The sequence below is a fragment of the Pectinophora gossypiella genome, chromosome 10 (assembly GCF_024362695.1).
Source record: "Pectinophora gossypiella chromosome 10, ilPecGoss1.1, whole genome shotgun sequence".
NCBI lineage: Eukaryota > Metazoa > Arthropoda > Insecta > Lepidoptera > Gelechiidae > Pectinophora > Pectinophora gossypiella.
In genome coordinates this window covers 1,104,885-1,117,186 of record NC_065413.1, presented here as the reverse complement: position 1 = coordinate 1,117,186, position 12,302 = coordinate 1,104,885, and the positions used below count along the sequence as shown (strand labels likewise).

At 39.0% G+C, this 12,302-nt stretch overlaps 1 protein-coding gene and 1 long non-coding RNA gene across 3 annotated transcripts in view; one reads left to right on the top strand and one right to left on the bottom strand.

Moving 5' to 3' along the window:
• Positions 1-10,450, bottom strand: part of LOC126370358 (uncharacterized) — a 100,039-nt gene extending 89,589 nt beyond the window's left edge. The window contains exon 1 of the long non-coding RNA XR_007566874.1: positions 10,381-10,450. This is a non-coding gene — a long non-coding RNA (uncharacterized LOC126370358). The remainder of the gene's footprint in view (positions 1-10,380) is intronic.
• Positions 1-12,302, top strand: part of LOC126370311 (uncharacterized) — a 279,505-nt gene that overhangs the window by 243,132 nt on the left and 24,071 nt on the right. The window lies entirely within an intron of this gene.

Sequence of the window (12,302 nt, the reverse complement as noted above, 5' to 3'; positions counted from 1 at the left end):
TCGGTTCCAACCGCAGCAAAAAAGGAGTGAAAAAAAGAAAAGAAAACAATAATAATAAAAAATGAAATTAATAAGCAAATAAATTAATTACCAATTACAGTTTACTGAAGAGTGTATGAGTGTAAGTGTGCGGTGTTATATACTTCCATACGAGCGTATGTATTATGTTTACACCTATGTGTGTGTGTGTGTGTGTATGTATGCACATGTCTGTAGTGTCCGCAACGTTGATTAGGCTGTGTGTGGCGGTGGAGCCTCCCCCGTCAAAGGTAGGTCATTAGCATACACCTGAAACTAGGTAATCATTTAAAAGTACCACACCTTCCATAGCGCCTGTCTTAATAGCAGAATCGATATCAAGAGGAATTTCCTTTCGGAAAAGTAATGTTTTCTTTTTGGATTTTTAAATTATTTTCAGTTCTATACTTTTACAACGGAAAATTCCACTTGATATCAACTCAGAATCATGGTCTATAACTTCCCTCAAAGTTTTCGTTACGATGTCACTAACAACCTGTATATGTTCGGATATCTATGTGTGAGTGGCTGCGTCGGTTACCCCACGGTTACATATTTATTTAGGTGTTTGATAAATAAATGGCAGTGTGTTCTAACCTGTCTTTGATTCCACGCGCATACGGTTACGAGCATTAATATGTATATATAAGTATGCTAGTGCGACAGAGTCTTAATGTGGGTACATTATATTGCTCATGACTGTACATCGATACCTAACAGGATGTTGTCAATTCTATAATGAAATCAAGTAATAATGTACGATCGAGACGCCATCTACCTTCACTCTTGTTTACTCTGTGCTAGGAGTCAAACTTCTTCGTGAACAATTTCTTGTGAATATTAATTTAGTAGGATTATATGAACATATTCGTTCTTAATATTTAATTGTTGTTTTCTTTTGGTCAATAATTTCACCACTAGAAATCATACCGGGATCTCTAGATCGAGAGACCAGACTCTGTTACCACGGAAGCCTTTCCTTATGTCAAAAACTGGTTTTGTAGTCAATCCTCTAGATAATTAAAACACATAATAACGGGTTCTCACCGCGTTTAAATGGGGATATGAGACTCCCGATATTTCGACACTGTTGCAAGTGCCATGATCACGGGATGACTGATGAGATTGGAGTGGAGTAGGTAGATCCATAATTTTCTACGGGCAGACATATCTGTCTACCCTCTTTCTTTGCCGCTTGTATATGTTTTTGATATCGGAATGTTCGGAACCATCTGAACTCGCACCAAACTCACTACGACAAACCGCACTCACTGTGTCCTCACGTTTTTTCACCACATTAGGCCGTTTCAAGCTTTTTACAACACCTACTACTGGATTCCACATGGTCGATAATTTGAACCCGTCTTCCCTGTTGAAATTTTTATGTTTTCTGATTTCAATTCCTCTAGATAATTATCATACTGTACAACTACACCTATAAAGCACCCATCTCGTCAGAATTTCAAATATGACCGCTTGTTTGACATTACAATAGGATACAGTCTGAAACATTCAGCTCGGGTTGTTTCGTTAGCACAGGCAACACGAGTGTACTGTACAGCCAGCGTTGTTATGAAAATTACGAACTTTCCAGCTTTTAAAATGAAAAATAATGTTATTTTTTCGGCTACAAAATGTTTTGCTCCATTGTTTTATGCAAAGTCTGTTGTGGTCTGGGAATACTTGTATCTACGCTAAAAAAATAATACTACGTAGTAATACGTAATCTGTCTGTGTGAATTCGAGCCCTACGTCCCAGCAGGAGATAATAGAATTGGAGAAGAAGAAGAAGTACGTAAGGGTGCTACCAGACCAATCGATCGATCATCGATCGACAGCATCGATCGATGGTAGAATAGAATAGTCGACGTCGATCGATAGTTTCTACCAGACCAATCGATCGACGGCATCGATCGATGGTAGAATAGAATAGTCGACGTCGATCGATAGTTTCTACCAGTCCGACGGATCGATTATTGTCATCGCCCGGCAAATCGATCGATTGCTTAATCGAACAGTATCTGTCGATCAATTAAAGTTACCAGACCAGTCGATCAACTTCGATCGACGTTGATCGATGCCGTCGATCGATAATCGATCGATTGGTCTGGTAGCAGCCTAAGAAAGTACATTAATCTATGTTACTTGTTTATTATAACACACATACAGGGTGTTAGTGACATTATAATGAAAACTTTGAGGAATGATTCAGACCATGATTCTGAGTTGATATCAAGTGGAATTTTCCGTCGCAAAATTCATGATTCTTTTTTCGATTTTTTTTAAATATTTTCAATTCTATACTCTTGCGATGTAAAATTCCACTTGATATTAACTCAGAATAATTTGCTGAATCATCTCTCTCAGTATTCGTTACGATGTCGCTAACACCCCGCACAAGTACATACAGATTTTTTTAGGAACGGGGCGTGGAAAGTCCTGCTCATTGACTGTATGCGAAGTTAGGTGTCAGATCAAGTAAATTTCTGTGTAACAAAGTAAAATGTAGTCAGGTACTTGATATTAATATTTCACATTTCCTAAGAATCTATTAGTTGAACAAAGGAAATGCGGAAAATGATATTCATTTAGCAAAGTAATTAATTCTAAGGCATTTTGCTTGATTATTTTAATCAAAATTTAATTCCAGATTATTTTGTACGTTTTCAATCACAGTGATTGAAATTAAATTCTGTCTGTAGATATTGATTCTAATGTACCTACGTTAGCTCAATTACAATTTTAATTGAAATAAGTACCTACTTATATATATAAAACATAGACAGACAGCCCGTGTGATGGTTTAAGGCCCGATCTCCCTACCCATCCATAGGGAAGGCCCGTGCCCCAGCAGTGGGGACGTTAATAGGCTGATGATGATGAGACAGACAGGCACTCGACAATTATTGTTAATAGAAATAGAGGTCACGAAGGCGAAAGTATACATAATTAAAAAAATTAGAAATACCTAACGGCAACCTCTGTGAAGCGTGAGTACTTAGTTCATCTTGCGTTGGATGTACCCCTGACTAATTTATATTATGATAGGTTATATTTCTTAAAAATCGCAATTGGAGATGAGTGGGACACATTGCTCCAATGAGCAACGAAAGATGGACCCGGAGGTTGTTAGAGTGGCCCACGAGCGTTCACAAGACCGAGAGGAAGACCACCAATGAGATGGAAGGACGACATTGTGCGGCACGCAGGATATGGCTGGATGTCGATAGCCCAGGATCGTCGGAAGTGGAAAAACATGGAAGAGGCCTACGTCCAAAATTGGATATAAATTAAGGTAGATAGATAGATATTTCTTAAAAATATAAGTTGGTATACGGTTTATTATAACATAAAATTGTTTTAATGTTGTGTTTCTAAGTACAATAAAGTGTTTTGAAAATTCCTTATCAAATCAAAATCAAATCAAATGCAGTTATTGTATAACTATAGGTAAATAAATAGCAGAAAAAATAAATAAAAATACATATTTCAATACTTCTAATACATTTCATTTAAATATTTATATTAATTTTATATACTGTGGGTATTTTATATAAGGCACAATGAATTTAGCTTGACGCCATATAGCCTAAACAACCGGATAATCTTCTAGTGACTCATTTCTCAAACACATAACCCTTCTTTTTGCTTCGCCGCAGTCGGGTAAAAAGCAACAACAATGTAGTAAGAATTTATATTTTTTATTTAGGCTAATGTAATATAGTAGTCACAAATGAATAAGAAGCATGAGAATATATTACAATTTATTCTCTTTGGTCCCTGTTCATATCGTCACACATACTGGCAGGTAAGTCAACATTATGAATATATGCACGAGCGTTATTTTCTCACGAGCCTGGCACGGTAAGTGTGGAATTTCCACGGTTTACTTAGTGAGTACCAGGGGCGGACTCAGGAGCGTTAGGTGTAATTTAATCTGTACTATTTACTAACAAAGACTTTCGTGGTCCAGTGGTTGAGAGTTGGGGTCCCGATCCGGAGGTCGCGGGTCAAATCTCTATGGAGACAAGACAAAAATCACTTTAATAATATAATAATGTATTTTTTTTATTCAACTAAACAAGACTCATTGGGCTTGTTGGGTTTGTGTTTGGGTTTGTTTGGTTTGGGTTTGGGTTTTTTGAGTTTGTTCTCTATGTTAGTAAATGGTATCTCTCTCTATTTAAGAGCTGTGCTCTTGTCGGTGGAGTAATCGCCATTCCTCTCTTCTTCCCGCCAAAACCTTCACCTCCCGATACGGCACGACCTGCACCTTCTCTTTTATTTGTTTCATAAATGTTCTCCTAGGTCTACCCCTTCCTCTCTTCCCTTCAATTTTTCCTTCTATAATGTTTGTTGTATCAGGTGGCCAATCATATTTCCTCTCCGGTTCTCTATAGTCTTCAAGGGAGGTGAAGGTTTTGGCGGGAAGAAGAGAGGAATGGCGATTACTCCACCGACAAGAGCGCAGCTCTTAAATAGAGAGAGAGAAATATTGAGCACCACATTCGTCCCTGTCATTCTGAACCTGGCTTGTAAATTGGGAAACTTGATAAGAAATCCTGGGTTATTTCACGCGGGGCGACATGAATGTACTTTACCTACCTTCTTTTTACGACCTTACACATAAAATTATTAGACGTGACAAGAAAGGCATAATTTGGTCACGTCATACATAAGGCTCGTTTTCACTAGGCGACATTTGTCGAACGACATGTGTCCGCAGAGACATCAGATGACGTCGCCAGACATCGCTCCAACTAGATATTATGATAATTAGATGTGTTGCGAAATCTGGCTACGGCACGAGCAATGATTTTATTTTATTACTTATTTATATATTTGTACAAAATAGAACACAGAAAGAAACACACAAAGAAAACAGATAGTACCTACAGGTAAGCTTATCTCTAAGAAAGAGATTTCTTCCAGCTGACCTACGTGATAAGGAGACATGCAGTGTATAATACTACATATTGACGTACCTACATACGCCACATACAAATCTTAGGAAATTACAAGAACAATGATGTGCCGTTTCTGTGAATATTCCCACTTTGGGAATCTTTGGGAAAAATCCCAAATCAGTAAAAAGACACAAAAGTTATTTAAAAAGAGCTTAATTACCTTATAAAAATAAGGAAACGGTTTATTAAATCATATATTTGGAGCATTGCACTCTATGGAAGTGAAACGTGGACTATGGCACAGAGAGACAGAGAGAGGTTGGAAGCGTTTGAGATGTGGTGTTGGCGAAGGATGGAGGGTATAAGCTGGACTGAAATGGTGTCAAATGAAAAAGTGCTGGAAAGAGTTGAAGAAAAGAGAACCATATTGAAGACTATAGAGAACCGGAGAGGAAATATGATTGGCCACCTGGTACGACACGATTCATTTATAACAAACATTATAGAAGGAAAAATTGAAGGGAAAAGAGGAAGGGGTAGACCTAGGATAACATTTATGAAACAAATAAAAGAGAAGGTACAGGTCGTGTCGTATCGGGAGGTGAAGGTTTTGGCGGGAAGAAGAGAGGAATGGCGGTTACTCCACCGACAAGAGCGCAGCTCTTAAATAGAGAGAGAGAGAGAGAGAATTACCTAGCCTTTAGGCAGATAGGAATATGAATATGTACAAGTAATAACAAATTGAAAAAAAAAAAGAATTTTTACACAGGATCATTCCCACTTTAGGAACATCCCTGGGAACGTGACATCACTGGTCACGAGGCTACTTCACGCCCGTATCTAATGGGGTGCGCCACTAGTAATATATTCAGGAGACAACATTGCAGCCGGTTTCTAACTCCTATAATAAATATGAACCATATTTATGCCCAAATTGGCTGACACTTCTTTGGCTTAACATCGATAATAAAATAAAACAGAAATATTAAACACATACCTGTTCACGATTTTGATTGCCAGAGGCCATATCCGTCACATCATGAGCTAAGTACTCAGTACCTACCCACGCATATTTATTTTTATTTAGGTACTTAATAATATAATAAATAAATATCGAATATTATATTTAGGTAAGTAATTCGAAAATGATTTGAAAGTTCTATTAAAATTCACAACTATGGATATAGTTGTAAAATAAAAGTAAAATATTTTTAAAATAAGAATACAAAACTTATTCATTATTAATCTCCTTTAAAATCTACGTCGTGGGTCACAAAAAATAATAAATTGTAATCATTGTAATCGCCAAATAAACAGATAAGAAATACTTATTCATTTTTATTTCTTTTTATGGCTTCATAAATCTTGTTTTGTGGAATGCCAGTAAGTAATAATATTGTTATAGAGATAAGTCTTTTTGGCTGGAATAATATTAAGTAATAAAAAATATGAAAAGATTTTAATCTTTACCATAATAATAAAATATATTTTTTTGATGCGACATTAGGTTTAGTATAAAATAAGTATCATCTCAAGATTCAATAAAAAAAACAATACCAACTGCAAACGCGGGAAACCTACGAAATACTTTCTAAGAATATTATCCATTGTCAATATTTCCACGAACCATTAGTAAAATTAAATCTGAGTCAGGTGTGTAATATCTTACCATTTATAAGAAAGTAGGTATATTTTGTGTTCCTAGGTACTAGCTTTCACCTCCTAAAATTAACTATTCAAACTGTCACTAAGTAATGAATAAAGATATTTTTAAGTTTGTGTCTATTTACCTCACCCACTAATGGCCTCTGTGGTCCAGTGGTTGAGCGTCATGGGGACATTGTCGAAATCACTTTGTGAGACTGTCCTTATTAAGGACTTTTCAGGCTTGAATCACCTGATTGTCCGAAAAAGTGAGATGATTCCGTGCTTCGGAGGGCACGTTAAGCCGTTGGTCCCGGCTATTAGCCGTAAAAATACCTCCACCAACCCGCAGTGGAGCAGCGTGGTGGAGTATGCTCCATACCCCCTCCGGTTGATTGAGGGGAGGCCTGTGCCCAGCAGTGGGACGTGTATAGGCTGTTTATGTAAGTATATGTATGTTTATATCGTCAACGTCTGGAAAGTTAGAAATTGAATAAACTCGTGCAGGCCTAACCAGGTTATAAAACTTGTAATGAAGTATAAGAATTTCTTTGACGTGACTTACTAGATTTGCCGCATATCATCATCTCCTCTAGATGAGCATTATCCCGTTTTTCACGGGGTCCGCTTACCTAACCTGAAGATTTGACAGGTTCGGATGTCTGACCTTTCAACCCGGGAAGGGAAAACCAGCGCAATACAGGTTAGGTCACATACCTCCGAAAATGCACGTCACGGTGTTTTCCTTCACCGCTGAGCACGTGATAATCATTTATAATCTGAACATAAATTCGAAAACAAATTCGATAATCATTGGTTTAGGCCTGTGCTGGATTCGGACCTGCGACCTCAAAAGTGAGAGGCAAGCGTTCTACCAACTGGGCTACCGCGGCTCTGTGTAGATTTGCCGCATATGGCATTAACAAATTTGCCCGCAAAAATGGGGGCAAAAATTACCCGGTACAAAATTTAAGACAACCGAATGTCCAGTTGGGTGCGAACCTCGGCTCAGAGCGTCGCCTTAGAGGATTATGTTTGAAAGTATTAATCGTTTTTTATTATATTATTGAATTACAGTTATAAAGGCAGATACTGACATACTAATATTTAATGTAGGTACCTACTTATAAATTATGCGCTAAGTCACACCCCGGACACTTCATACGAACAACCTCGTTTTACACAGACAGCACACATTGACGTTATCGTACACGCGCATCCGTGTGTGTGACGTCTGACGCCATACGATTCAATTTTACATTATGTTCGAGGGGGATGGGGGTGAGGTAAACCTAGCTCAGCCGCTGGTGGGGAGCGGAGAGTTGCCGTTCTATACCTAGTATTATTTCTTATTCTATGGTTGTTACGTTCATTATCAGTCAATCTAACATTACATACTTGAAAAAGTATTTTTTTCTTAATCAATTACTAAAGTTCTTCATCTTATTTCAGTTAAACCTCAAAAGTTGTGTAACGTCTTCATTAAGTTCAACTTATAACAAGTAAACTTCGACCAACACTATTCACCGCGGTGCTGGATGGAGAATTAACTTTTCAACTTCGTTAAACAACCTGAAACTCTTTGCTGCTTTTAAGCAAGTTACGTAACTTAATACAGAAAAAAAACAATACACACAGATGACACAACTTATAACATAACAGCTTTACGCCCGTATCCCGGAAGGGGAGACAGTAGTGTTTAGTATATACTATGTAATAACTATAAGTAGACCAAGTAATATTTTGGGTAATGCCCGGTCATTATGAATAATGTTCCAATATGACAGTGCAATTTGATAATAAGTATTCAAATATAGCAGGGCAATAATAAATATTATTATAATATATAGGCACCACTGAATGAGGAAACGTCGACCTTGTCGGCGGGGTCGGTCTCGAGGTCCTGTAGTGTTTATTGTCGCGAACTGATAAGTTAATGCCACGTGGTATATTTTCACTGCATAACGTTACGTCAACGTATAATTACGTAAAGCCAAATTCAATCACGAACACAAATACCCGCCGGCTATCATTAATAGGAGCTTTTAATTTCCGCCTTTTGAATACATAAAAGGTACTTTATACAGAATTCCCGTTTTCTCGGCACAATGTAAATACCGGTTTTCCGATATCCGGGTTTGACAATGTCCCGAGAGACGCGGTAAGTCTGCAAATCGATCGGAACGTATTAGTTAGTGAAAATATTGTACGTTCCATCCGGTAAAAATTGCAGGAGAATATTCCAGGGAAAACGCGAGAGCGGTGAAAATGTATCTGGGGAAACGCTTCGTCGTTTCTATTGACAATATTATATTGAAATGTGTTTAAAAAATAATGTATTAATGCGCAAACGTTGATCTGCGCGACAGAAATAAACAAAACATTCATATCGTTACTCTCCACGAGTGGCCCGAAGAGATGATACAGTAGAACGAACGAACAGTCACTTTTGGTATTATATTACTAATTTCTCTCGTGTGGGTTGAGAGATCTATACCTCATCAACTCTGGTGTCCTGAGTTATTATTGAGCCGCCGAAGGCCCCTGATATGGCTCATGTAACGAATACAAGAAGTTATAAATACATTTTATAATATTATGTTATTGATTATGAAACCTTATTGATTTATGAATTTTGCGATGGAAAAATCCACTTGATATTAACTCAGAATCATGAGCTCAATCATCTCCCTCATTATTCGTTACGACACCACTTACATCCCGTACAAGTACGTACAGGTAGCCGTACGGGTGCGTATGGGGGTTAGTGACACAGTGACGAAAACTTTGGGAGAAGATTCAGACAATAATTCTAAGTTGATATCAAGTGGAATTTCCTGACAGAAAAATGCATTAAAGGTTTTAGTGATTTTTTTTTCAATTATTTTCAGTTCCATACTTTTATCATGGTGTCAATCATCTCTCAAAATTTTCCTCAAGGTGTCACTAAGGCGATTCCCATACTGCCCCGCATGATGCAGCGTAGCGCGTGGATGCGTGTTCTTCCGTTGCTTGTAGGTAACTTCGTTTGTATAGAAAACACGCAAAGAAAATGCATCGACGCGCGTTCATGCGGATCACGCGCATACAAGCGGAGAAACATGCACCCCCGCGCGTAGGTGCGGGGTGAGATGCAAGGTATGGCACACCGAATCCCGCAGTGCCGCGCGTGTTTTTGGACCGGCTTTGAATGAAATGAAAGCCGCCTTGCGTTAATCTACAAAACGCCCCTACGCGCGTGAGTGCGTAAAAACCCACACGATGATGCAGATCTGCACTCCCGCAGGCACGCGCGTAGGTGCGTCGACACGCAACATGCAGCATGATGCGGGGCAGTGTGAGAATCGCCTAACACCCTGTATAGTAGCCGCGAGCGACTGCTTAACATGCGCTCCGATCCGAAGTAATGCATGTCTAAGTATATCCCTACTTCTGAACCTCTGGATCATTATCCCAACGGTCCACCACAACCACGGAAGAGTCTTGGTATTGATACCGTAATTTGATGAACGGTCCCGAACTCATAGAGACAGAGTATGTTCATCATTATGTAGAGGATGAGATTTATTATCATCGGACGTTAAATGCGACAGCCTTCGTGGTCTAGTGGTTAGAGCGTTAGGCTCACGATCTGGAGGTCCGGGTTCGATTCCCGATGGGGACATTGTCGAAATCACTTTGTGAGACTGTCCTTTGTTTGGTAAGGACTTTTCAGGCTTGAATCACCTAATTGTCCGAAAAAGTAAGATGATTCCGTGCTTCGTAGGGCACGTTAAGCTGTTGGTCCCGGCTATTAGCCGTAAAAAAACACCTCCACCAACCCGCATTGGAGAAGCGTGGTGGAGTATGCTCCATACCCCCTCCGGTTGATTGAGGGGAGGCCTGTGCCCAGCAGTGGGACGTACCTATATAGGCAGTTTATGTATGTATGTTAAATGCGAAAATACCTAACACGTGTCGAAAGATGTTATGACTGTAGGAATAATGGACCGTATAAATACAGATAATACTTAAAGGAGTTTGCACGTGTTTTAGATCGAGTGACGGGCATCCTTCTCAGGCGAACCCAAACGAAAATATCAAGTTCCCATTACTGCTATCAGATGCCTGTCGAACAATAGTTATTGTACAGACGTACCCCGTGACGGCCTCCGTGGTCCAGTGATTTAGCGTTGGGCTCACGATCCGGAGGTCCCGGGTTCGAATCCCAGTGGGGACATATCACAAAAAAATCACTTTGTGATCCCTAGTTTGGTTAGGACTGACAACTTGTTGGCCAAAAAGTAAAATGATCCGTGCTTCGGAAAGCATGTTAAGCCGTTGGCTCCAGTTACTACTTACTGATGTAAGTAAGTATTCGTTACATGAGCCATGTCAAGGGCCTTTGGCGGCTCAATAATAACCCTGAACCCAGGGTTGATGAGGTTGGTACTCCATCTCACAACCCACACGATAGAAGTAGAAGACAGACGTACCCTAGAATATTATTAAACTAAAAATATTTTTTCCGTCGTTCTCCTTGCGTACTTATACATGTTTACGTAACTTTGTTATGTAATATTAGGTTACTTGACAACCTATTCAAATGAGATAGGTACTTTTTACGAAACGCCAAAACGTAAGTTTTCTTGTCACTTTGTATGGATATAGGTACTGTACTGTGACGTCAGCAATAAAAGCGGTCAAACGTCGTCGTACTCATTGTTACTTAATTTATAAATAGAATTCGCAAATAAGTCGATAAGAAAAATGTAATTGACTTTTGATCGTTTTAGAATGGCTTCTGTTTCTGGGTTAGGATTTTTAATCTTTGACCCAGTCAAATGCCCTGTTAGGCGCATTGTAAAAGTCCATTCACACATCATTATCATGGTGAAATTTTTTACAGAAGCGACTGCCCAATACAGCTTTGGTAAAATACTTTCGAAACGCATTTCTCGGGAATGTACCTACATAATATAAACCTTCACCATATTTTTTCCTTCAGCGCTGAACTGGAATTAATACCCATGACACTACTATGTAACTCACGCATTTTTCGAACAGGAAAGTGCCCGTTTATTCATAGGCTCACCCCCTAGTACCTAGCTCCACCGCACCGCAGCTGCGCAGGTGCTGTATTATCGCAGATGATCGGGCCGTTAGTTGCATTTTTGAATACTTGTTATTTTTTTTTATAACTTTTTTTATCTTAATGTTTTTTTATATTATTTTCCGTGTGGCTTCTGTCCTGTGCCAAATGTAACGTACCTGTCTGTCTATGTCTGTGGTGTCCTGAAATAAGAATGGCGTGGCTTGAACGGACGTTCTGTCGTGCTGCGTAAGCCAGAGGCCAATTGGAATGAAATTTTATAGAAAAATGGGTTTGTAAATTAAAATAAAGAATAGACGTGGGGAGAGAACTGCCCTGGCCCGCTTCAAAGTAAAAGGTGTAAAGAAAAAGAATAAGATTAAGACTTACCTCGGCCGCCGCTGCTCACTGGTCTCCTCAGTTTAATTCTATGTTTTATTAGTATTTTATTAGTTTGTTAGTGCCCGGCCGGGTTAGTCATAGTTTTAAGATAATTAGTTTAGTGTTTTAGTTGTTTAGTATAATTTTAAAGATAGTTTATAGTTTTACACACACACCATGTTCACAGATATTTTCGGAAGATGGCTGCGCACTCTGACGCGCCGACTCAGTATCTTCTTCGTTCGCGCATGCGCGTAGGAGCGGTGTGCTCATTTCATAGT